Here is a 17,696-nt window from a genome sequence, read left to right as displayed (position 1 = left end):
AAATGGGTGCTACAATGATACTTAAGACAAGATAGTTTTGGTAACTGGAAACTCTTCCTTTACGGGGTTGCACTGGTGCATAAATCGGTACCACCGTCACAGCCAGACCAGTCATCTGTGTCTCTCTTTTGCGTAAGCATTATCACCGAGCGGGATGACTCAGTGGTTAGCACACTGGCCTCGGATTCAGGAGGATGACAGTTCACATCCGTTCCCGACCATCCAGAATTATGTTTTCCGTGATTTCACTAAATCGCTCCAGGCAAATGTCGGGATGGTTTCTTTGAAACGGCGCGGTGGATTTCCTTCCCCGTAACTGAAAAAAATCCGAGCTTGTACTACCTCTCTAACGACCACGATATCGACGGAGGGTTAAATCCTACTCTTCCTTGCTTTCTTTCTTCCTCGAGCATTACCAAGTCTTTCATTGGGATAACCACTAAATTCGTTTCTAAATACAGAAATGATACTTTCACGTTCAGGCATGGTTATTACAATATTCACTGTACCAAAATATCACTCAACAGTTTGTCGCGGCAGCTGTATGGCAATATGTGTTAAAACACTTGCGAAATTTTGCACTAAAATGCAGCACTGCGTTATTATGTGACATACTCGTACACTCACCATAGCTAAATGATGTTTCGCTACGTGCTCTGACAAGCGATCCAAAGTTTCTTCATCTCTCTCTGTCAGGGTGTCCCAATACGCTCAAAGATCCCGGTCCTAATATACGAATATTTCAAAGATTACCTTCTTCTTTGTATTTTAAATGTCTCTTCAACTCTTCACTATCTTAATTAATCTGTTTAAAGAACCCCCCCCCCCCACACACCAACTAGGGACAAATCTGACTCCCTTATGTAGTCAAGACTGAGATTGGAAATTATAACCGATTTGCTTATGCACAGGATATGAAGTGGAGACATTCCATTGCCCGCATTTAAATGGAGTGACACTATCAAGCAGAAAACTATAAAACAGTTACAACTGTTCAACAGGATCTATGCGAACTCTAACGTCGTGACACATACACTAAGATGTTTGGGGGACATACACTACTGGCCATTAAAATTGCTACACCACGACGATGACGTGCTACAGACGCGAAATTTAACCGACAGGAAGAAGATGCTGTGATATGCAAATGATTAACTTTTCAGAGCATTCACACAAGGTTGGCGCCGGCAGCGACACCTACAACGTGCTGACATTAGGAAAGTTTCCAACCGATTTCTCATACATACACAGCAGTTGACAGGCGTTGCCTGGTGAAATGTTGTTGTGACGCCTCGTGTAAGGAGGAGAAATGCGTACCATCACGTTTACGACTTCGATAAAGGTTGGATTGTAGCCTATCGCGATTGCGGTTTATCGTATCGCGACATTGCTGCTCGCGTTGGTCGAGATCCAATGACTGAATCGGTGGGTTCAGGAGGGTAATACGGAACGCCGTGCTGGATCCCAACGGCCTCGTATCACTAGCAGTCGAAATGACAGGCATCTTATCCGCATGGCTGTAACGGATCGTGCAGCCACGTCTAGATCCCTGAGTCAACAGATGGGGACGTTAGCAAGACAACAACCATCTGAACGAACAGTTCGACGACGTTTGCAGCAGCATGGATAGTATCAGCTCGGAGACCATGGCTGCGGTTACCCCAGACAGGAGCGCCTGCGATGGTGTACTCAACGACGAACCTGGGTGCACGAATGGCAAAACGTCATTTTTTCTGATGAATCCAGGTTCTGTTTACAGCATCATGATGGTCGCATCCGTGTTTGGCGACATCGCGGTGAACGCACATTGGAAGCGTGTATTCGTCATCGCCATACTGGCGTATCATCCGGCGTGATAGTATGGGGTGCCATTGGTTACACGTCTCGGTCACCTCTTGTTCGCATTGACGGCACTTTTAACAGTGGACGTTACATTTCAGATGTGTTACGACTCGTGGCTCTACCCTTCATTCGATCCCTGCGAAACCCTACATTTCAGCAGGATAATGCACGACCGCATGTTGCAGGTCTAGTACGGGCCTTTGTGGATGCAGAAAATGTTCGACTGCTGCCCTGGCCAGCACATTCTCCAGATCTCTCACCAACTGAAAACGTCTAGCCAATGGTGGCCGAGACACTGGCTCGTCACAATACGCCAGTCACTACTCTTGATGCACTGTGGTATCGTGTTTAAGCTGCATGGGCAGCTGCACCTGTACACGCCATCCAAGCTCTGTTTGAGTCAATGCCCAAGCTTATCAAGGTCGTTATTACGGCCAGAGGTGGTTGTTCTGGGTTCTGATTTCTCAGAATCTATGCACCCAAACTGCATGAAAATGTAATCAGATGTCAGTTCTAGTATAATATATTTGTCCGACGAATACCCGTTTATCATCTGCATTTCTTCTTGGTGTAGCAATTTTAATGGCCAGTAGTGTATATAGTCTGCGGCCGCAAGCTCGGCTCCAGTTCACCACCGGCAGAGGAGGGTGAAGCTTTGACAATGCCAGCCACTCGTGCTGGCGAAACGTCAGTAAAATCATCAGATGAACGTCGGCCAAAGAACCCGAGATAGACGCCAACAGGCAGTTTGTCAGTCGTCGGAAGGATACAGGACGGAGGAGGGAGCGTTATTGCCCGCGGAATGTTTTCGTGGCTTTCCCTGAGAGACTTCATCACTGCATCTACCAGCAGGATAATGTAATGAGTGACGTAGCTCGCAGAGTGGCTGTGTGGTTCGAAGAGAAACAAGATAAGTTTACCGTACTCCCCTGGCCACTCAACTCCCTGGATTTAAACCCAATCGAGAATCTGTGGGACCACCTCAATCGGGCTGTTCGCGTCATCGATCCTCAACTGAGAAACCTAGCGCAGCTGGCCACTGCTCTGGAGCCGTCATGGCTCCACGCGCTTGTCGGTTCCTTCCCGAACCTCAATGATTCCCTTCCAGCACGTCCGCGCTGCACAAGTTGGTTACTCAGGCTTCTGACAGGTGGTCACATCAATGTGACTATACAGTGTATAACACTGAAGAGACCACCAGATGGCCAACAGCGTCGCACGCCCTCATCCCAAGAGACATTTCGAAAGCTTTGGAGTTTATTCCAGGATGCTGGTACACACAGTATCGTGATCAGGAAATTTGCGCCACTATAGTTTGAGCCACTGGTCTCCAGTTCCAGTGCCATAACAGAAGTTTATGCAGGTTTATGATCTACATATCTACATACACTCCTGGAAATGGAAAAAAGAACACATTGACACCGGTGTGTCAGACCCACCATACTTGCTCCGGACACTGCGAGAGGGCTGTACAAGCAATGATCACACGCACGGCACAGCGGACACACCAGGAACCGCGGTGTTGGCCGTCGAATGGCGCTAGCTGCGCAGCATTTGTGCACCGCCGCCGTCAGTGTCAGCCAGTTTGCCGTGGCATACGGAGCTCCATCGCAGTCTTTAACACTGGTAGCATGCCGCGACAGCGTGGACGTGAACCGTATGTGCAGTTGACGAACTTTGAGCGAGGGCGTATAGTGGGCATGCGGGAGGCCGGGTGGACGTACCGCCGAATTGCTCAACACGTGGGGCGGGAGGTCTCCACAGTACATCGATGTTGTCGCCAGTGGTCGGCGGAAGGTGCACGTGCCCGTCGACCTGGAACCGGACCGCAGCGACGCACGGATGCACGCCAAGACCGTAGGATCCTACGCAGTGCCGTAGGGGACCGCACCGCCACTTCCCAGCAAATTAGGGACACTGTTCCTCCTGGGGTATCGGCGAGGACCATTCGCAACCGTCTCCATGAAGCTGGGCTACGGTCCCGCACACCGTTAGGCCGTCTTCCGCTCACGCCCCAACATCGTGCAGCCCGCCTCCAGTGGTGTCGCGACAGGCGTGAATGGAGGGACGAATGGAGACGTGTCGTCTTCAGCGATGAGAGTCGCTTCTGCCTTGGTGCCAATGATGGTCGTATGCGTGTTTGGCGCCGTGCAGGTGAGCGCCACAATCAGGACTGCATACGACCGAGGCACACAGGGCCAACACCCGGCATCATGGTGTGGGGAGCGATCTCCTACACTGGCCGTACACCACTGGTGATCGTCGAGGGGACACTGAATAGTGCACGGTACATCCAAACCGTCATCGAACCCATCGTTCTACCATTCCTAGACCGGCAAGGGAACTTGCTGTTCCAACAGGACAATGCACGTCCGCATGTATCCCGTGCCACCCAACGTGCTCTAGAAGGTGTAAGTCAACTACCCTGGCCAGCAAGATCTCCGGATCTGTCCCCCATTGAGCATGTTTGGGACTGGATGAAGCGTCGTCTCACGCGGTCTTCACGTCCAGCACGAACGCTGGTCCAACTGAGGCGCCAGGTGGAAATGGCATGGCAAGCCGTTCCACAGGACTACATCCAGCATCTCTACGATCGTCTCCATGGGAGAATAGCAGCCTGCATTGCTGCGAAAGGTGGATATACACTGTACTAGTGCCGATATTGTGCATGCTCTGTTGCCTGTGTCTATGTGCCTGTGGTTCTGTCAGTGTGATCATGTGATGTATCTGACCCCAGGAATGTGTCAATTAAGTTTCCCCTTCCTGGGACAATGAATTCACGGTGTTCTTATTTCAATTTCCAGGAGTGTATGTACTCCGCTAGCCACCAAGCGGTGTGAGGCAGAGGGCACAATTCGCGCCAAAGTCATATCCCCCCCCTGTTCCACTCGCGGATCACGCGAGGGAACAAAGACTGTCTGAACGCCTCAGTATGAGCTCTAATTTCCCTTATCTCTGAGTGGCGATCATTGCGCGATTTGAAAGCTGGTGGTAATAATATATGCTCTACATCCTCGGCGAAAATCGGATTTCGGAATTTAGTGAGCAGCCTCTTCCGTTTAGCGCGTCGTCTAATTGCAAGTGTATCCCATTTCAAACTTTCTATGAGATTTGTAACGCTCTCGCGATGGCTAAATGTGCCAGTCACGAATCTTGCCGCTCTTCTTTGGACCTTCTCAATCTCTTGAATCAGACCCAATTGGCAAGGGTCCTATACAAACGAACAATACTCTGAGACCGGACGAACTAACGTATTGTAAGCAATTTCCTTTGTTGAAGGACTGCATCGCTTCAGGATTCTACCAATAAACCGCAATCTAAAGTTCGACTTGCCCGTTACTTGAGTAATCTGATCGTTCCATTTCAGATCATTTCGAATAGTCACACCCAGGTACCTGACGGATGTTACCGCTTCCAAAGACTGGGCATTTATTTTGTTCACTTACATTAATGGGGATTTTCGCCTTGTTATACGCAGTAGGTTACACTTACTAGTATTGAGAGATGTGTGTGTGTGAAATCTTATGGGACTTAACTGCTAAGGTCATCAGTCCCTAATCTTACACACTACTTAACCTAAATTATCCTAAGGACAAACATACACACCCATGCCCGAGGGAGGTCTCGAACCTCCGCCGGGACCAGCCTCACAGTCCATGACTGCAGCGCCTTTGACCTATTGAGAGATAACTGCTAGTCATTACACCACACATTTATTTTCTGCAAATCCTCATTGATTTGTTCACAACTTTCGTGTGATACTACTTTCTTGTACACTACTTCATCATCGGCAAACAGTCTACTGTCGCTGTCAATATCATCAACCAGATCGTTTATGTAAATCGTAAAAAGCAGCGGACCTATTACACTGCCCTGGGGCACATCTGAATTTACGCTTGTTTCTGTTGAAGTCGCCCCATTCAGGACGACATACTGCTCTCTGTCTATTAGAAAACATTTTATCCAACCGCATATGCCATCTGATAGACCGTAAGCGTGCACTTTTTGGAGCAAGCGACAGTGCGGGACTGAGTCGAACGCCTTTAGAAAGTCGAGAAATATGGAATCAACCTGGGAGCCAGTATCTAGAGCCTGTTGTATATCATGCACAAAGAGGTCCAGCTGTGTCTCGCACGACCGATGTTTCCTACGACCGCGCTGGTTTCTGCAGATGAACTTCTCAGAGTCTAGAGAAGTCATTACGCCTGAACACATAAATATGTTCCATGATTCTACAACAAATCGATGTCAGTGAATCTGGCCGGTAATTATGTGCATCCAATTTACTACCCTTTTTATAGATTGCTATGACCTGGGCCTTCTTCCAGACCAGTGGAACTTCCCGCTGTTCAATGATCTCTGATAGATGATGGATAAGAATGGTGCTGTATTTGTAGCATAGTCAACATATAATCTTACAGGGATACCGTCTGGGCCAGATGCCTACCTGGCTTCTAAGGATCTTAGCTGTTTTACAATCCTAGATTCACTAAACACTATGTCAGCCATCCTTGTGTTTGTTCGATAATTGAAAGGGGGAGTGGTGCTGCAGTCCTCTACCGTAAAAGAGTTTTTGAAAGCCAGGTTTAGAATTTCGGCCTTCTGTTTATCATCATCCGTTACATTACCTGTACTGTCAATAAGAGAAAGTACTGAATTATTTGTCGCGTTCATAGATTTTACGTACGAGCAAAATTTTTTGGGGTTATTTTTAGACTCTGCAGATAAAATATTGCTTTCAAATTCGTTAAAAGAATCTCTCATTAACCTTTTGACAGCTCCTTTGGCTGAAGAAATGGGCGAGGAAATATTATGGATTTGATTGATTAAAAGTAAGGAAAAACTGCCTAAAGCAAGTTGCTTGTATCGCCAATCTAAAAAGCGTACTGGAAAAAGTACGAAGAAAATTTATTAATAGAAGAACATTACACATTTTAATAGGCCAAACGAATGAAGTCAGTAACACAGTAATTAACCAGTCCGCTAGACTATAGTTAGTATATTCTAGCTAAAGCACGAATATGTTGTCGAACTTCATAACCGAAATTTTTCAAGAATACTATACCCTGATTTAAATTAGATGTCATTTAATGTTTGAGGTCCGATGCTGCGACATTTTTTGCAGTGAATAGAAAATCACTTTAAAGTCCCTATTTCCAACAAAATTACGAAGATTTTTGAAATTCACTAATGCTACAGGTCTCTATAATGTGTCAAAGCTTGTCAAAACCGTGTTATTAATTTTAAACAGGTGCCGAGTTTCGTTTAATTTTTTTTTCTAACAATGATATTTTCCGATCCGGAAAGCAGCTTCAAACTTGTCGTATCTGGAAGCCTATTGAACAAACTGGAATACTTTTTTGTTGACTACCTAAATACCTTTGTCCATCTTCGTAGCTTAGTGTCCAGCGTGGCTGAATGCCATGCGGAGGACCGGGTTCGATTCCCGGCGCAGCCAGGTGGGAAGACCGGCACAGGGTGCATTCAGCCCGAGAGGCCAACTGAGGAACTTCTCCATCCATTATAGTATCGGTTCCAGGGTCAAGAAGCCCGAAAGCGACCGGGAGAGCGGCGTTCTGACCACACGCCAGCCAGTGACGCCATTGCCGGATGATGACACGGCTGTCGGTCGGATCTGACTGTCCACATCTACATCGATACTCCGCAAGCCACCGTAAGGTGCGTGACGGAGGGTACCCTGTACCACTACTTGTCATTTCCCTTCGTGTTCCACTGGCAAATAGAGGGAGGGAAAAACGACTGTCTGTGCGCCTCCGTATGGGCCCATTCTTAAGCGCGACATAATATGGCGGGGGCATAATCATTCGACAGTCAGCTTCAAATGCCGGTTCTCTAAATTTTCTCAACAGTGTTTTCCGAAAAGAATGCCGCGTTCCCTCCAGGCAATTCAACCTGGTACGGATCCCAAACGCTCTAGCAGTACTCAAGAATAGGTCACACAAGCGTCCTATATGCGGTCTCCTTTACAGGTGAACTACTCATTCCTAAAATTCTCTCAATAAACCGAAGTCGACCATTTGCCTTCCCTAACACAGTTTTCACGTGCTCTTTCCTCCTCATATCGCTTTGCAACGTTACGCCCAGATATTTAAACGAATTGTGTTCAGCTGGGCAGTAGAGATACTGTATCCGAACATTACAGCTCCGTTCTTCCTACTCACCCGCATTAACTTACGTTTTTCCACATTTAGGGCTAATTGCCATTCATCACAACAACTGGAAATTTTGTCTAAGTCGTCTTGTACCTACAGTCACTCTACTTCGGCACCTTACCGTACACCATAGCATCATCAGCGGACAACGACAGATTGCTGCCCACCCTGTCTGGCAAATCATTTATGTATATAGAAAACAACAGCTGCTCTATCACACTTCCCTGGGCCACTCCTGACGATACCCTTGTCTCTGACGAACATTTGCCGTCGAATACAACATACTGGGTTCAATTCTCTAAGAAGTCTTTGAACCATTCACATATCTCTGAACTTAGTCCATCTGATCGTTAATAATCTGCAAGGTTGCACTGAGTCAAATGCTTTTCGGAAATCTAGAAATATGGAATCTGCCTGTCGCCCTTCATCCATAATTCGTAGTTTATCATTTGAGAAAAGGACAAGCTGAGTGATGATTCGTGGACATAAGCTACTTAGCCTCAAGAAAGTTTATTAGATTCGAACTGAGAATGTGTCTAGGGCTAGAACGTGGGACTTAAAAGTTACCTTTACCGTACCAAAATGCCTTACTTGGGAACCGATTTTTCGAAAGTTGTGTAACCCTTCACGTTTGATAAATTCAAGCTTTGAAAATTTTTTTCCTCAATTCTATCAGAATTGAACTAACACGAAGATAAGTATGAAGTGTTCACGTTGAAATTCAGGTATGGTATAGATTTCTACTATATTTCCCCTATAGTCCTCTTTCGACTATTTTCGTAACACGGATAAACTTTGCACGATTCTCCTACTACAACGGTTCACTGAGAACTGCCAGGTAGAGAGCTTTGCGCAGCGAAAGTGACAACACGGTGGGAGGCTAGTCTACAGCTCCCACTGGTATTTTACCGGTGGCAACAGGCCAGCCACAAACTGTCAAATGTCAACTACCCTAAATCAGACTATAGCTGCGTAAGGAACACCTACATTGTTCTTTAACATTTGAGACATTAATAACGTGGTTGATTTGCATCTTGTTCACCCTTATTTTATCTGTTTCCTGCCGAAATGAGTCACGACATGGGTGAAAGCAAGCTGGCTCTAGTGAGGCGAGTAAAATATTGATTTTTTTGCCATTAGTCACTGGCAAAGATACCATGCTCTTATATAAAATTAAACGTTGAAATATCGTTTCAAAACTTGGTCACATTATGTAAGACTATGACAAGGTTAAATATGTGAATCTCATTGTAGTTCACTGATTTGTTGCTTCAAGAATAGCAATACGAGGGCTACTCAGAAAGGAAGTTCCGATTGGTCGTGAAATGGAGACTACTGTGAAAATGAAACAGGTTTTATTTACAACAGTGAGCTACATAGTCGCCGTTCTTACATAGACATTTGTCATAGCGTTGTACCAACTTTCCAGTACCCTCGATACACATAGCAGGCAGCCGCCACTGCTTTCCTCCAATTCTCGACGCTGATCTACGGCTTGTTGTCTGCAAAAATGTTGTCTTCATACCCAGCGGTTCATGTGAGCACAGATGAAAACCAGACGTAGCCATTTACAGGTTGTATTGTGGGTGATCAAACAGTTGCCAACGAAAACGCTGCAGGAGGATCTTCATTGCCCCTGCAGAATGTGGCAGAGGATTGGTTTACAGAAGGAAAAACATGACAGGTATGAGGGCTGCATAGCTTCAGGCGAAATTTCTCACCAGGCCCTCATACTTGGCACGAGACGCTATTTTCTAGGCATCTTTACGCGCTCGCTGTGCGCTCAGAACTGAAAACAGGCACCTGGTGCGATAGACGGGCATACTAGAGACACTGCCCAACACATCTGGGGAAAGTTTCATTTCACGACTGATCGGAATATACTTTCAGAATAGTCCTTGTATTTGTGTGATTGTCTGTTGTTTGCTCTTGCTGGACTAAAACTTTCTTCTTTTGAAGTTAGACTAACTGTTCCCTACTGGATTGTGTTATCAGATTTATAATTTCTATCAGGATTTATCATTATCCTAATTGTGTTGTAAATTTTAAACAGATTTAGTTAATTTTCTAAGTGACTCAAAAACTTTACTCCAACAGCATCTGAAGCCTCTTACGAACTTCTGATCAGAGTTGTTTTCCTATCTTTTAGATTAGTACAGCAATCTGTTTCCCTCATTATCAGATAGTTGCACCATTGAAATTTTGTCATATGATGACATGGTTGGAGACCGTGGCTGTTATTTGAAGACACATGTTGACGGTTTTGAGACAGCTAGTTGGACTATTTTTATGTTCTACCAGAAGACTTCATTTGAGTTTTTCCGTTACTAAGATAGTTCAGAAATACAAACTTTATTTTCTACTTCCAACGGTTGAAAGACAAACTTCCTGGCGGGTTAAAACTGCCTGCCATACCGAAACTCGAACTTGGCACCTTTCCCTTTCGCAGTCAAGGGCTCTACCAAGTGAACTACCCATCCATGACTCACAACCCGGTCTCACAGCGTTACTTCGGCCAGTATCTCATCTCCAACCTTCCAAACTTCATGAAAGCTCTGCTGCGAAACTTGCAAGACTACCACTCCTGAAAGATAGGATAATGCGGAGACATGGCTTAGCCATAGCCTGGGGTACGTTCCCACAATCAGCACACACGCCGCTGCAGAGTGAAAATCTCATTCTGGAAACGTCCCCCCACCCGTGGTTAAGTCATGTCCCCAGTATATCCTTTCTTCCAGTAGTGCTAGTCTTGTAAGTTTTGCAGGAGAGTTTCTGTGAAGTCTGTAAGATAGGAGATTAGGTACAGGCGGAAGTGAAGCTGTGAGGATGGGGTGTGACTTGTGTGAGCTTGGCTAGCTCAGCTGGTAGCCTGCCTTGACTCTCGGTCTGGCACACAGTTTTAATCTACCACAGAGTTTCATATCAACGTGGAATCCGCTGCAGAGTGTGAAAATCTCATTCCCGTTGAAAGCCTGACCAATCAAATGAGGCTAGTTTTTTTCACAATTCCCAAGTTTGTCATTGTCAAGTTCATTTGTGTTTCTCTCTATTCAAATAAACTTATTTCGGCTTTTTACACATAGGCTGTTTATATGTGTACCGTAACTGCGTAAGGAACATCTATATTGCTCTTTGACGTTTGCCACGTTTATAACATGGTTGCTTTGCAACTTATTAGTCCATGCTTTGCGTCTTTCCTACCAAAACAAGTAGCGGTAGTTCTTTTGATGTGTACAGCTGTAAATTTGGAGCTTTCTGAATGGTACGGGCGAAACCCTTCTGTCTGTTCCAGCCTATTCCTACTGACCAGAAACAACGAAATGCAAACAGACTACCTGTTCCGGCCGCGCGGGGTAGCCGTGCTGTCTTGGGCGCCTTGTCAAGGTCCGCGCGACCCGCCCCGGTCGGACGTTCGAGTCCCCCCTCGGGCACAGGTGTGCGTGTTGACCTTAGCGTAAGTTAGATTAAATAGTGTGTAAGTTTAGGGACCGATGACCTCAGCAGTTAGGTTCCATAGGCTCTTACCATAAATTTCCAATGACTACCTGTTCCTAAGCAGTCTGCATTGTTGTTGTTGTGGTCTTCAGTCCTGAGACTGCTTTGATGCAGCTCTCCATGCTACTCTATCCTGTGCAAGCTTCTTCATCTCCCAGTACCTACTACAACCTACATCCTTCTGAATCTGTTTAGTGTATTCATCTCTTGGTCTCCCTCTACGATTTTTACCCTCCACGCTGCCCTCCAATAATTGGTGATCCCTTGATGCCTCAGAATACGCCCTACCAACCGATCCCTTCTCCTAGTCAAGTTGTGCCACAAATTTCTCTTCTTCCCAATTCTATTCAATACCTCCTCATTAGTTATGTGATCTACCCATCTAATCTTCAGTATTCTTCTGTAGCACCACATTTCGAAAGCTTCTATTCTCTTCTTGTCCAAACTATTTATCGTACACGTTTCACTTCCATACATGGCCACACTCCATACAAATACTTTCAGAAACGACTTCCTGACACTTAAATCTGTACTCGATGTTAATAAATTTCTCTTCTTCAGAAACCCTTTCCTTGCCATTCCCAGTCTACATTTTATATCCTCTCTACTTCGACCATCGTCAGTTATGTTGCTCCCCAAATAGCAAAACTCCTTTACTACTTTAAGTGTCTCATTTCCTAATCTAATTCCCTCAGCATCACCAGACTTAATTCGACTACATTTCATTATTCTCGTTTTGCTTTTGTTTATGTTCATCTTATATTCTCCTTTCAAGACACTGTCCATTGCGTTCAACTGCTCTTGCAAGTCCTTTGCTGTCTCTGACAGAATTATAATGTCATCGGCGAACCTCAAAGTTTTGATTCTTTTCCATCGATTTTAATATCTACTCCGAATTTTTCTTCTGTTTCCTTTACTGCTTGCTCAATATACAGATTGAATAACATTGGCGATTGGCTACAACCCATTCTCACTCCCTTCCCAACCACTGCTTCCCTTTCATGCCCCTCGATTCTTATAACTGTCATCTGGTTTCTGTACAAATTGTAAACAGCCCTTCGCTCCCTGTATTTTACCCCTGCCACCTTCAGAATTTGAAAGAGAGTATTCTAATCAAGCAGTCCGCATAGCCCGATTTTTTCTTTCGGCGGTTTTGTGCTTTTCTCTCCCAGCGGTAAAGTCCTCCGTCGAGCCGTTAAACGAGGCAAAATTCGACGCGCGGCAGCGTCGTATTCGACGCGTCGGTCGGAGCTGAGGGTGTGGGGCAATAAAAACATCACACGGCAGTTTATCGGCGTCGCGCGCCGCCGGCAGTCAATATTGGCAGCCCTGCGCATCCATCCGCCAGCGCCGACTGCGTCCCTGCGGATTAGTTGGCGCGCGGGGAAGCCCCGGGGAGGCAAAGCGGCGAGAACCGGCGGGAGCAGAAGCGCAGCGAAGCGCCGCGCGGGTAATCGCGGCTAATGCTGGCGGTAGGGACAGGCAACAGGCGGGGCGTCCGCGCCGATGGGTCACACACACACACACACACACACACACTGGGCAGGAAATACAGCGACACGACCGTGCCTTTGTGACAACAACAGCAACGGCCGCAGAGCGGCGGGTCGCTTCCAATAGGTCATCTCTGTTGCTCCAGCGTGCCAAATACAGCAGCGCCACGTTATGTGCCCTCCCGTTCACGCTGAAACCAACTGGGGGAGGGGGCAGGTAGTTTAGCTATTATAGAGATGTTGCCCGTCTATGCAGCTACCCTGAGGTGACAAAAGTCATGCGACACCTCCTAATGAAGTGTCAGACCTACTTTTGCCCAGCGTAGTGCAGCAGTTCGACATGGCATGGACTCAACAAGTGGTTGCAAGTCCGCTGCAGAAATATAGAGCCACGCTGACTCTATAGCCGTCCATAATTGCCAAAGCGTAGCTGGTGCAGGAATTTGTGCACCAACTGATTTCTCCATTGTGCCCCTTAAATGTTCGATGAGATTAATGTCGGGCGATTTGGGTGGCCAAATCATTCGCTCGATTTGTCCAGAATATTCTTCAAACCAATCGAGAACAACTGTGGTCGAGTGACATAGTACACTGCCATCCACAAAAAAATTCCATTGTTGTTTGGGAACATTCATTTCATGAATGGCTGCAAATGGTCCCCAAGTAGCCGAACATAATCGCTTACAGTCAATGATAGGTTTAGCTGGACCACAGGACGTGCGGTTCTAGGCGCTACAGTCTGGAACCGAGCGAGCGCTACGGTCGCAGGTTCGAATCCTGCCTCGGGCATGGATGTGTGTGATGTCCTTAGGTTAGTTAGGTTTAATTAGTTCTAAGTTCTAGGCGACTGATGACCTCAGAAGTTAAGTCGCATAGTGCTCAGAGCCATTTTGGACCACAGGATCCTATCCATTCCACGTAAACACAGCCCAAAGCAATACGGAGCCACCACCAGTTTGCACAGTGCCTTTCTGACGATTTGGTCCATGGCTTCGTGGGGTCTGCACCACACTCGAACCCTACCATCAGCCTTACCAACTGAAACCGGGGCTCCTTTGACCAGACCACGGTTTTCGAGTTGTCTAGTGTCCGACCGATATTGTCAACAGACCAGGAGAGGCGCTGCAGGCGATGTCGTGCTGTTAGTCATCCGGTGCCACAGCACATTGGCGCCAAATTTGGCCGCCCTCAACTCGGTGTCGCGCATGGTGGTATACTTTCTCTGTGGCTGCTAAGCGTTTGTCATGCGCTCACCGTTGGTCGGAAATCTTGAGTTACCCACCCATTCAGTTCGTCTTAACGGTTGGGTGTAAAGTGTCGTTAATTTCGTATGTATACAAGGAAATAAGCAGGGGCGCTACCTTGAAGAGCGATCTCGTGAGTTCGTATAATAATGTATGATGCTACACTGGGGTGCAAAACGTAAGGACGATGATGTTTGGTTTGTGGAGAGCTCAACCGCGCGGTCATCAGTTCCCGTAAAAAGTCCCAATTTTTGCGCAGTCCAATTTTTGCACAGTCCAAATTTTGCACAGTCCAATGTTTGCACAGTCCAATTTTTGCACAGTCCAATGTAGCTTCTGTCTCGAATTATGATGATGATGAAATGATGAGGACAATGCAAACACCCAGTCCCCGGGCAGAGAAAATCCCCAATCCGGCCGGGAATCGAACCTGGGACCCTGTGATCCAGAGGTAGCAACACTAGACTAAGAGTTTCGGACAAACTCAAGGACGAATGTGGCTTTCGCACAATGTTCAACTGTCAAGTAACATGGACCTTATTCTACTGATCGAAAGAACCGCTACAGTATAACACAGAAGGTAAATGAGAGAAATACTCAATGAACTGAACAGAAATGACACTATTATTCAAAGACAATAATTACACTGATTTTTGATGGCCCCCTGGCATGAAATGGTTCCTAATATGGTGTGCGATCACCACCGTCAGGAATACATGTTCTGCAACGTGGTCCCATGCTGGCCGCAAGGTTGATAAGGAGTTCCTGTGGTAGGGGGGTTCCATTCCTCCACCATTGCGGTTGACAGCTCCTGGATGGTCGCTGGTGACTGGGCGCGCCGCAATACGACTCCCCAAGGCCTACCACACGTGCTCGGGGAATGGGCAGGCCAGTCCATTCACCGAATATTCTCTCGTTCAAAGAGCTCCTCCAGCAGCGCTGTTCGATGCGATAGCTCATTGCCATCGATAAAAATGAAGTCAGGGCCGAACGCAGCCGTGAAAAGTCCCTCATGAAGAAGGAGTACAAAATGGCTCTGAGCACTATGGGACTCAACTGCTGTGGTCATCAGTCCCCTAGAACTTACAACTACTTAAACCTAATTAACCTAAGGACATCAAACACATCCATGCCCGAGGCAGGATTCGAACCTGCGACCGTAGAAGAAGGAGTACAGTGTCACAATGAATTTGCCAGGTAGGAGAACCGCGTTAAAATATTTGGACTCCAATACGTGTGTGAAACATTATGCCTCTCCACACTGTAACGCCTGGACCACCCAAAACGATCATGTTCGACATTGTTGGGCGTACCCTGTATGGTAACAGGTGGGAATAAGTGATGGACCTGGCAACATTGCGAAATACGTGAAATACTGCAGTTCAAGCAATTATCCTCACAGGTACAGCAGTTGGAGTGGTCTCCCTCATGCCTGCCGATTTATCCTTTCATGTTAAGTCAGTTCCCGATCAAGGATTCGTAAGGAATAACAATAAAAAAGGCTCGAGTTAGAGCGGGGAAAAGGACATGGAGGGGGAAGGAAGAGATGCACATAGATAAAGTGGGGAAGGAATGCGGAGGGAGGGAGGGAGAGGGAGAGGGAGAGGGAGAGAGAGAGAGAGAGAGATGGGGAGGAGGAGACGGACAGGGAGAGGGGGAATGAGGACATGATGGACAGAGAAGGAAGGAGGAGGAGGAAAAAGACAGAGGGGAGGAAATCGACGACAAAGCGCGGTGGGGGTGGGGGTGGGGGAGGGCGGGAGGACAGAGAGTCGACAAATCTTATGAACGACTCTCGATTTTTCTTCTGTCTTTCTTCCATTATCAACTGCATTGTGAGAACTGCCTCTCTGGCGCATTCACGTTTCCTAAATTCCAAAATGATCATCATGAAACAGATCATCAATTTTCTTTTGCATTCTCCTGTAAGTTATTCTTGTCAGCAACATAGATGCTTGGGCTGTTAAGCTGACTGCGGTAATTCTCGCACCTGTCGGCTCTTGCTATCTTTGAAATTTCGTGGATGACGTTTGTCTGAATGTGTGCCAGTCTCGTACTTCCTGTCAAAATTAGTGCTTGGAGCGTGACACGTTTAGAAACGCACCAATGTAAAAAAGAGCAATTTTTGAAATTTGCCACCTGTTGGATACCTCTGTTTGGGTGATGATGACAATGATTTGGGTTGAGGGGACGCTCGACATCACGGTCATCAGCGGCCTGACGAAAAGTCAGCATGCAAATCTTATGGGTGGGGACGAAGGCTGTCCCCACATGCGGGGCAGTTTATAATGTATTAAAGTCCGCCGCCCTTCCTCACCAGTTTAGGGATGAGGCCTGACAGTTTACAGAATTTCACCACTCTGTTAACACTGGTATCGGTATCTGCAAGGACGGTGGGCACATCTCCAGCGAGACTGAGGGCTGCGCTAATACCAGTATATAGGACACACGCAGCCACAATATGCTGAACTGAAAGCGGCACGCCACAAACTTCACTGAATGGTGGATCGTCCCGCCGAAGGACGAAGCCATGTGTTAAAGCGCTATTCTCGATGCGCAGTCTGGTAACCAGAACCTCCTTCCAGCGGTGAGGCTGACATGAAGTCCCCAGTGCCTGTGTGGTCGATTTGAGCGACCGCTATTTGCTTTCTGTCACCTGGAACCATTCAGTCTTCCAATGACGCATGATGCATCTGTCAGAAATGAGACATTTATGGACAGCACCATCCCAACATGCTTCCTTGGCGGCTTCGTCGGCCATGTCGTCGCCCTGTATCTCAATGCGGCCAGATACCCAGCAAAAGATCACCTCCTTGCCATGGTGTTGGAGCCGCTGTAAGGAGTCATGGATGAGCTGAATCAGCGGATCTACCGGATACATTTGGTGAAGTGCTTGCAGTGCACTAAGAGAGTCGGAACAGACAAGAAACCTCGTGCGGTGATGTCTGTGAACCCTCACCAGTGCCATCAGAACGCCATATAACTCCGCATCATAATTTGTAAATTATTCTGGAAGACGCACTTTAAAAACCCTGTCAGGGAAAACAGCAGAACAACCGAGAGCATTCTCCTTCTGGGATCCATCTGTATAAATAAAACTTACTTAAAATAGACGAAAACAAAGTTGCAAAAACAAAATCTGGAACCGAGCGAGGTGGCGCAGTGGTTAGACACTGGACTCGCATTCGGGAGGACGACGGTTCAATCCCGCGTCCGGCCATCCTGATTTAGGTTTTCCGTGATTTCCCTAAATCACTCCAGGCAAATGCCGGGATGGTTCCCTTGAAAAGGGCACGGCCGACTTCCTTCCCCTTCCTTGCCTAATCCAATGAGACCGATGACCTCGCTGTCTGGTCTCCTTCCCCAAACAACCCAACCCAAAATCTGGAGTAGAAGTTTTCTTGTACTGTGTCAAGCTTAAAATCACTTTGGGCCAAGGCGGCAGTGCA

At 46.9% G+C, this 17,696-nt stretch overlaps 1 protein-coding gene across 1 annotated transcript in view; it reads right to left on the bottom strand.

Annotated features, from left to right (window-relative positions):
- Nucleotides 1-17,696, bottom strand: part of LOC126220931 (proteoglycan Cow) — a 380,564-nt gene that overhangs the window by 42,797 nt on the left and 320,071 nt on the right. The gene's annotated exons all lie outside the window — the stretch shown is intronic.

Source organism: Schistocerca nitens, chromosome 1 (genome assembly GCF_023898315.1).
Source record: "Schistocerca nitens isolate TAMUIC-IGC-003100 chromosome 1, iqSchNite1.1, whole genome shotgun sequence".
NCBI classification, from domain to species: Eukaryota; Metazoa; Arthropoda; class Insecta; order Orthoptera; family Acrididae; genus Schistocerca; species Schistocerca nitens.
The sequence above is the reverse complement of the archived record's forward strand: the minus strand, read 5'-3'. Positions and strand labels throughout refer to the sequence as shown.